Genomic DNA, 9211 nt, shown 5'->3' with positions numbered 1-9211 from the left:
AGAACATATTTTATGAAATCTGAACTTTCGCAGTTCCCTATCTTCAATTCTTCATACCATCGATTAGTTCCTTAGTTTGTTGTTTTCTTATACATTAAATAATACTTATTTTGAGAAATATTTTGGTTTTTTTTAATTTCATATATGATGTGTTACATATGTAATTAGGAAAAATAATTTGGTGGGATAGGGATTCCCGACCATGGGATCCTGCAGGGGAGTGAGCTGAGGGAATTTTCTCATGGGAGTTTTTGAGCAGGGAATCCCGCCCATGGGAGCGGGGATGAGGGGATGGGGATGGGGATTTCATTACCCACCCCGCCCCGCCTCGCCCCACACCCCGCCCCACTCCATTCCACTTACATTCCTAACAAAGATGGTCAATCTTGAGAGAGAGAGAGAGAGAGAGAGAGAGAGAGAGAGTTCTTGGTTTACATGACAAAGATGGTCAATCTTGAATTAGTGCGCCTTCTTGCGCAAAACACACGTCTCAATGGTGCACAAGACTGGAGAAAGCATTGTTCACGGTGTCCACCACCAAATTTGATTATTTAAGTCAAGCTTTATAATATGCTATTCACACATGCACCATACTGTTCCATAAACTGCCAATCAACAAGGACTTTGACCTTTGATCATTTATTTATCAGCCCTTGTTTTCCAAGAAGAAAGAGACTCGCAATTTCTTATGCATTTCCTAGCAACATGGTTATCAACTTCATCACATTTATTCCTTATAATTAAGATCTTTTCATGGAATCATGGAATTATTGAATAATATTTCCTAGCAACATGATTAATTAAAATATTTAATTATATTAATTAAATCAATTAATAATTAAATTGTGTTTGATTTGCAAAGTTAGGATGAGATAGAAATATACTATAATTACTTTAGTGTTATTTTTATGTTGTTTAATATAAATAAATAATAATTGCATAAAAATGAGATTTTTATTTAATAATAATTAATTTTATTTTATTTATAAAATATTATAAATATAATTTTTTGTTTAAATTATTATAATTAAACATTGTAACTTATAACTAATATCCACTTTAAATATCGTTATTAAAATTTTAAATTACACAATGCACTTCACTATTATTAATTTTAATTATTATAATGACTTCAATTATAATCCACTTTATTTACTATAATTAATTATTCAATGGCAACCTTCTTCACATGTCATTTCTCACGGTAGGGAATGGGTTTGGCTCCAATCCAGTACAAGTTCCGTCCGATACTTTCCAATACAAGCTTTGATGTTTGCCACGTGTCTCATATGCTTTCAATGGCTAGGATTTAAATTTTTTAAATATTTATTTAATCATGATGTAAATGTCTTTCGATTCAATATGGAGATCAATATATGTTAAAAAAAATATTATTTATTTTTATAATTAAATCAACAATTTTTGAGTATGGTTTAACAACCTCTTTTTATTCCTCCTTTGATTATTTAAAAAAATTACATTTATATAATGAGAAAAATTTTGCATTTACAAAAGATAAATGAAAAATAAAGTTTGTAACAATTGTTTTAGAAGACAAGAAAAATTAATAATTTTTTTTAAAATGCAAATCGGTCCAGATAGAAGATAATCATTTTTTTTAAATTAAAAAAATTAAAAACATAGCATAAAATTTTTGAAGAAAAGAGTTTGTTTAGTATAGATTAGATTTTGGAGTGTGAAGGAATAATAATAAAGTTTAAATCATGGCCATTGAAAAGATATGAGACACGTGTTAAGCATCGAAAGTCTGTATTGGAAAGTATTGGAGGGAGGTTGTACTGGATTGGAGCCGAATCTTGGGGGAATGATACAAGCGGCACCTCTAGGGGTGTCATCCTCATTTGGTGGAGACGGCGCAACTTAGGCAAGGCCACGACCCTCAATTGCTTCCGCTTAGGTTTGTAGGCAGCCAACTGTTTGGGCCAATTTCTCAAATCCTGCCAATAAATGAGTGGCAAAATCTTCATCAATAACCTTCGGCATCAGCGCCAACGGGGTGGGCTTCTGGATTGGGTGGAACCTCAACCACATTTCCTTGAGATCTTCCTCTTAGATTTCGAACCATGGGGTGGTGCACTTACGACTTGTTCTCCACGGTGGGTGGTCCTGACAAAGGCTTCTTCGGCGTTAATAGGGGCAAGCGGAGATGACATAGCTTAAATGAAAACAATTTTAAAAAAAAATGTGATTCCTTAAAAATAACTAGTAACATAATATGATAAGTGGGAAGTCCTAAAACTACAAGAAAACGTAAATACTTAAGTGAGGAATGTCATATTTAAGCAAAAAGTTATCAAATTAAGTGGAAAACAAAATGTTAAAGAGAAACGAATTGTGTTAACCGGAAATGTTTATACACAACAGACCTTATCAACTTAATACCTCTTTACCCTTGGGTGATGTTGTCGCTTGCTTCCTGAAATTGTTTTCCTCGTAACACAGTATTTGGGGAGTCTTACCAAAGCGCACCTTCTTACCATACCTGTTACCCCGTAAAACCAAATATTTAGAGCAACAACACATCCTCTCAAGTAGCCAATTTTTGTCTTGTTTCCAGAATAATGCTTGCACTCTGGTGCCCATCTAGGAGGCGTTCTCCATAAGCCACCTATGTGTGGCTTGCGCCCATGCATAGCACCATAGTGCAGGTCGATCATCCACATAATTTACAATCCAATTAGGAATGGAAAACAATGTGTTCTGGGTCATGGTTCCCATGATGCAAACATACAATAACTTTACAAAGTTTTCTTCTTCTCCTCTCTTGCGAACAATCTCACCAATCATTTTTTTATAGTATCCTTATGTCTTTCATATATTTTTGAGAAATAATTGCCTTCGACTTTTCACAGTGTTTTCTTCTTTTCGAAAACCACAACATCCCTATCACATCGAAGGCCAAGAATAATTAATAGCTACATCTTCGGGCCTAAACCTTAGCAGTCTTTCACCAACCTTGCATTTTTACAAGCGCTCATCATATCTCTGCATTAGAGCATCGAGCAAGACCCTCTCTTGCAATACAAGTTCAATTTTCATTAACGAGGTGAAAGACATCTTCTGGATGATTTCGCAATTCCTGGAACTTATGTTATGTCTCAAATCAACAAGCATTTTCACTATTGGGACCAAATAGCACCTCCCATTGACAAGGTTGGTGGTTATATCTTCAGTAATTGCAACAAGACCAAAGTATTAATGAGCTATTAATAATTCTTAAGCGGAAACTAGTTTTCATAAATGGAAACACAATGGTTTAAATGGAAACCATTTAATCTCAACAGTGAACAACATCTTTAATGAGAAACAATTTTTAATTGATGCAACACGTTCTATATGCAAACAACACACAGCTGATGTTCTACCACAGACCAAAACAATGGACATTGTTTGAGAATTATCTATGTATAGAAATAGACCAACAAACACAAATACAAAAATAAAAACATATGTTTATGGAGGATAAAACGATAAGATACAGATCATTTTCCTAGAGACATAGAATGTAACCATTCCAAATTACATACCAAATCATACATAACCATATAGGAATAAAATAAAAAAACCTCTCATCTCAAAACCCTAGAACACCTAAAAAGGGATAAAAACAACCCTTCAACCACAAAAAATCCTTATGTGGTTTTCATATTGCTTTACTGCATTAAGGTAATTCTTCTGTTTTTTCAAGGGTAGAGAGATGGTGTCAAGGTGACAATAGTGCACAACGGGGAGTCTCTAGCAAATTGATTTTCACAAATCCTTCAACATTGAACAAAACGCTTCATGGTGCGAAACCAACACAGAGAAGGGAAAGTCTTTGGACTTATTTCCTCTTAGAAGATAAAGGGGCAAGTAGGAGAAGGAACATATGCTAAGACCGGTGGCATTCCCCATCCTTGGGATTCGTAACCACCTAAACCGCTACTTCCCAAAGTCTGTAGTTGTGACAGGGAATGGATGAGTGTGGCGGGGCATTTCTATCTTTTTCCTTCAAACATCACAACGTTAGCAACTGAGTGAATTTAAAATAAATAACAATGGAAAAGGAGTGACCTTCTGTGAATACTAAAAATCAGAAGAGTTTTTTTGGATAACTTAACTTGAGAAGAATTATTTGTTCATTATTAGTAAATTAAATTAAAATAAAATAGGGAAAATATATCATTTTGTTAGAGGAATAAGATTTTACCAATCTTAGGGAGAATAGAATTAAGGATGAGAAAAAAAAAATACTGCTCCAATGACCCTATCTAGTATATGAATTTTTTAACCGAGTTTTTTGGATACCGAATTTGAAAAATTGATCAGATACTCGATCTTGATCGGAATTTTTAAGATAAATATCGTATGAAAATTGGGACAAAACAAAACTGAGCCCTAAGATCTGATTCAATTTTTAACAGATTTATATATTAAGAACTTAATATTATTGTCAAAATGCATAGGCTTAGCCAATTCTTCCATTATAATTCAGTAACTTATTTTTTTGGCTTATAAAATTATAAATGTAAATAGAGGTTTTTAAGGAAAACTTTGCTAAACTATCTAATGGTTTGCTTCTTTATTAATTCTGGACTTTGTGGTTTTAGTTGTAACACTTTAGTACCATATAGTTTAAACTATTTATGAAAAGGTGTCACAACGCTTAACTCTGTTAATTCTTGTTGATGTGGTACAAAAAAAATTGAATTTACTTTTTTACCCTTATTTACATTACTAAAACATGTGCTGATAAGATTTATTCAGGTCTATATGCATAGTATTTAAAAACTATTCAAGTTATAATTGGAGGTAGACTTGAATGATTCTTAATTAACATTTGTTTAGTAATGTAAATAAAGGTAAAAAAGTAAATTTATGTTTAAATTAACAAAGTAAGTGGTTTCCACTTTTTTTTCAAACGGTTTACACTATAGAGTACTAAAGTGTTACAACTCAAACCACAAGTCCCGAATTAATAAAGAGGTTAACCAGAGAATAATTTAGCAAAATTTTCCATTTTATTAAAATATTTAAGAAAATTAAAATATAGATAACTAGTAAAAAAAACAAAATGAATATAACATATAAATTATATAAAATTTCTCAATGTGAGGAATAAAGCTTAAAACAAGAGTATTTTGAAAAAAATCTTTAATTTGATACACTATTGTTAGATGCTAATTTAAATAATATTAAGTCTCCATATTTATATGTTATTAAAAATTATTTTATTTATATTTATCAAACTAATTAAATTACAAAAAGGAAAAAAAAAGATTTATTCTCTATGAATTTTGTTTTCTTTTTGTTGAAACAATAAATTTGCTGTGGAAGGTACCTAGTTCAATATTATGTCAGTTGTGTGTTGCGGGATATGGGTATATGTGGAGTATAATATAAGGTAACGACTATATATGTCTTTAGTTTTAAATTACTATTTTTTAATGATGTTTAATAATAATTATTAAATTATCATATAACAGCTATTAGTTATAAAATAATATGCATTATTATTTTTATTGTATTTAATTATTATTATTATTAAGTGTTTTTTACTGCTATTCAGTATTGAATACAAAATTAATAATCATGTAAAATGTCGATAGATTTTGATGGTTCTGGTGGGGGTGTGATGTGTTAAATTCACTCAAAAACTCACTCAAAGATTAAACACTCACACACAATCAAAGCAAGATAAAGGAGACAAGCAAATTGATAACCCAGTTTGGCACAACCTTGCATACATCTGGGGGGCCAGGCCCGGAAAAACAATCCACTAAAAGAGGTATAAGAATAAAGAGTACAACACTCTCTCACTCTCTCAATACAAAGAATATTCTCTCAAGATTGCCCGACGGCCATACACTCAACTCTCACCAAAGAGTCTCTCACTTGTTGGCTCATCCTAAATCTTCGAGCTGGATCTCTTATATAGATGCACCAACGTCTCATACAGTTACCTCTTTTAGAATTCTCTACGGCTTCCTAACTTAGATGTTGCAACATGGCCCACCTTACTGAACATGACTGAGTTCTAGCCAGATGCACTCGAATATGGGACCTTCAACCTCCCAGTTCCTTCAGTCCGCCTCATAGCAGTTGACTCGACCCGAGCTCCTCCTGCTTGCAGCTGCTTCTTTCCTCACGTCACTTCAAAAGGTTTCCCTCTCCCGAGGGACGTGCCCACCAAGGCACACGAGACCATCTCACCAAAGATAGCCACCGAAGATCTCCCGATCTTCTTTCCAAACTTGGCCCAAGTTTGGTCTTCCCAAATGATCTTCGTTTGACTCATGGAAATATTATTACTAAACTTGATCTCATGCATCTTCATCTAAGTTTAGTCTTCAATATCTTCAAACATGATCTTCAATCATCCATGCTTAGATCTCCAAATCTCTAATCATATCTCATGCAATCTTTAATCAATCTCCTCACATGACTAGTCTCCATGAATAGTTTTGCCCATAGATAGCTCTTGGATCTTCCTTGAAATTGAGTTGCTAAATATGGTCTTGATAATCTCCTTGGCTTGCTCTTACCTTATTTAGTTTGTGTCTTCAAATAGCTTCACACCAAACTTAACCTTGTGTCTTCTAATAGCTTTATACCGAGTTAAAGTTTGTGTCTTCTAAAAGCTTCAAACAATCTTCATGATCTTAAACTCTTGCCAATAATAGAATATTCCTCTCTCTTCAAATAGATCTTTCTAAAAAGGAGCTCTATCAAAGATATGAATTATCATCCCAGATCTTACCAAGGATAGATAATCATACCTAAAATAAAACTTACCTTTCTTGAAGAGATCCTATAGTCTTGATGCACTTTCCAAAAATAGTTTATCATCACATAATTCCAATGAGAGAAATATCTTCTAAATAAAATCTCCACCTTGATCTTCATAACCCTTAACTAAACACAATCTCGACCTTGATCTTCATATTCCTTGACTAAACACAATTTCCACCTTGATCTTCATAATCCTTGAAGCTTCATTAATATTTCGCCACATCATTATCATAGTCACATTTTCCTTTGATGAGTCATCACATGCCACGTCATCATCCTCTTGCCACGTCACTACTTGGCTTGTCATATAATACCAATCATCATCATCAGACTTAACAGATTTAAAATTTAGTGACGTTTTTAGAAATATATATATATATATATATGAAGAAAAGATAATATAGTATACAAGAAAAGAAACTCAATTTTAGCACAGTACAAGCTTAGTGCATTAAAACCAGCGTTGAGGCTGGTAGATTGATTTTATTTATTTTTTTCATATTCAATGTTTCATTTTGCGTACATTATTATGGCATGGTGCTCACCACTAGAGGTGGGCACGGGCTGGTTAACCGGCCCGGCGGGCCCGACCAAATGGGTTGCGTTCACCGCCCACCGACCCGGACCCGCTCTGCCGGGTGTAGAACACGTCGGGCTAGGGTTGGGTCTGGTCGAACCCGCTGGGTCAACCCTGGCGGGTTGTACTGGCTCGAGGGCGTCAGGTGGTTGGCCCATCCAATATTCAAAAAAATTCAAAAATTTAGGAAAAATTCAAAAATTCAAAAAAATGGGTTGGGCCGTGGCCGAGGTGGTTGCAACCCCGGTCCCGCCCGTGCCCAACCCATGACACCGCCCGCCTACAGATGGGCGGTTACGATGATCACGAACGCCCGCCGGGTCGATGACCCTAGTGGCGGCTCCGGCCGGGCCGGGTTGCTTGGGACGACCGTGCCCACCCTCACTCACCACCATCAATGGTAAAATATTCACTGGAAGAGATAAAATAAAGCATCTTGTAGAAAAATAGAACAATGATTTAAAAGAAAAACCAAAGCAATCACACAAAAAAGGCACGAGATTTAATGAGATTCGGCAGAGTGTGCCTACGTTCTCGGGAGCGGAGCGACTATCGATTCTCTTATTATAAAAAATTAGGGTTACAGATTTACATGTATATGTATAAACCCTACTTGGTACAATTGACCAAAATACCCCTGTATCATATCCGCAGGGGCGTTGCTCTGCTCTACTCCTCTCCTACGCTGCGCTCCGTCCCTCCGTTCAGCTCCGCTCCAGTATCTGCTCGTTCACCATGTATATAATCTTAATCGATATCAAGATATGTTGTATATGAGTCATATACAACACATCTTGATATCAATTAAGATTATATTGTATTGGTTCAAATGATAAGATGATCATCCTTCATGGTTTCTTTCACATAATACATGGGTTAATCCAGGATCACAAGCACGCGTGGGTGTATTATTATTATTATTATTATTATTATTATTAAGTGATAAAGACCGGAGAGAACTTTATTGCTCACCGATCCACCACCACCACAACCACATTGGTTGACTGTACTACTTTAAATTATTGCTCCCATGTGGTTGTGGTGGATCATGTCCTATCTTAAAGTGGCAGAACAACATATAAAGTTGGCTGTACTATTCTAAAGTGACAAGGCAGCATGTATGTTTTATCAAACATTTTAAAAAAAAACACATTTTCCCCACTCCAATTTTTTACGCTTTTGAAAAATTTTTTTTTTCAAAGCATTTATTCAGAAAATCAAATGCATTTAAAATTATTAATATACCCATAATCTTTAACCAATGCTAATGCACATGCTCAGCACACCCGGGCACATGTACACCAATGTGAGCATCGACGTAAACGCCAGGCCATGTCCATGACCATGAGCATCTCCAGCACGGGCGGTCAATACTTCTTTGTCAAGGTCTTAGGCGAGTGCCTTTGAGTGCTGGCTTGCAAGGGTTGTTTTGTTATTTTATTAAATATTTAAATAAAGATTAAAAAAAATTAAAAGTAAAATACCGAAAAGCGTAATTAAAAAAGTTAAAAAATTTATCAGAAATCACTGCATTTTCAGGGATTTATAAATAATTTTATTTAAAAGTAACACACTTGAGGCAAGTAACACGAGTGTACTATTTTACAGTGCTGAGAGCATGAGACAATGCATAGAGCATCGTGTTTTAAATGATAAGACTGGACTGCAAGCAAATGAATGCTTGCATGTATTAATTTTTTCGATACATGGATCCGTTGAGGAGTTCTCTTTTTCACCTTTGTTTTCCCACATGCAAAAAACCCTATTGTGTGTCAAGACATGATTGAACCATCTATTTTACCGGGTTTTATTGTCATCAAGTTATAGTTGAGATTGACCAGT

This window comes from Dioscorea cayenensis, unplaced genomic scaffold, assembly GCF_009730915.1.
Source record: "Dioscorea cayenensis subsp. rotundata cultivar TDr96_F1 unplaced genomic scaffold, TDr96_F1_v2_PseudoChromosome.rev07_lg8_w22 25.fasta BLBR01001649.1, whole genome shotgun sequence".
NCBI lineage: Eukaryota > Viridiplantae > Streptophyta > Magnoliopsida > Dioscoreales > Dioscoreaceae > Dioscorea > Dioscorea cayenensis.
This window is presented reverse-complemented; position numbering follows the sequence as displayed.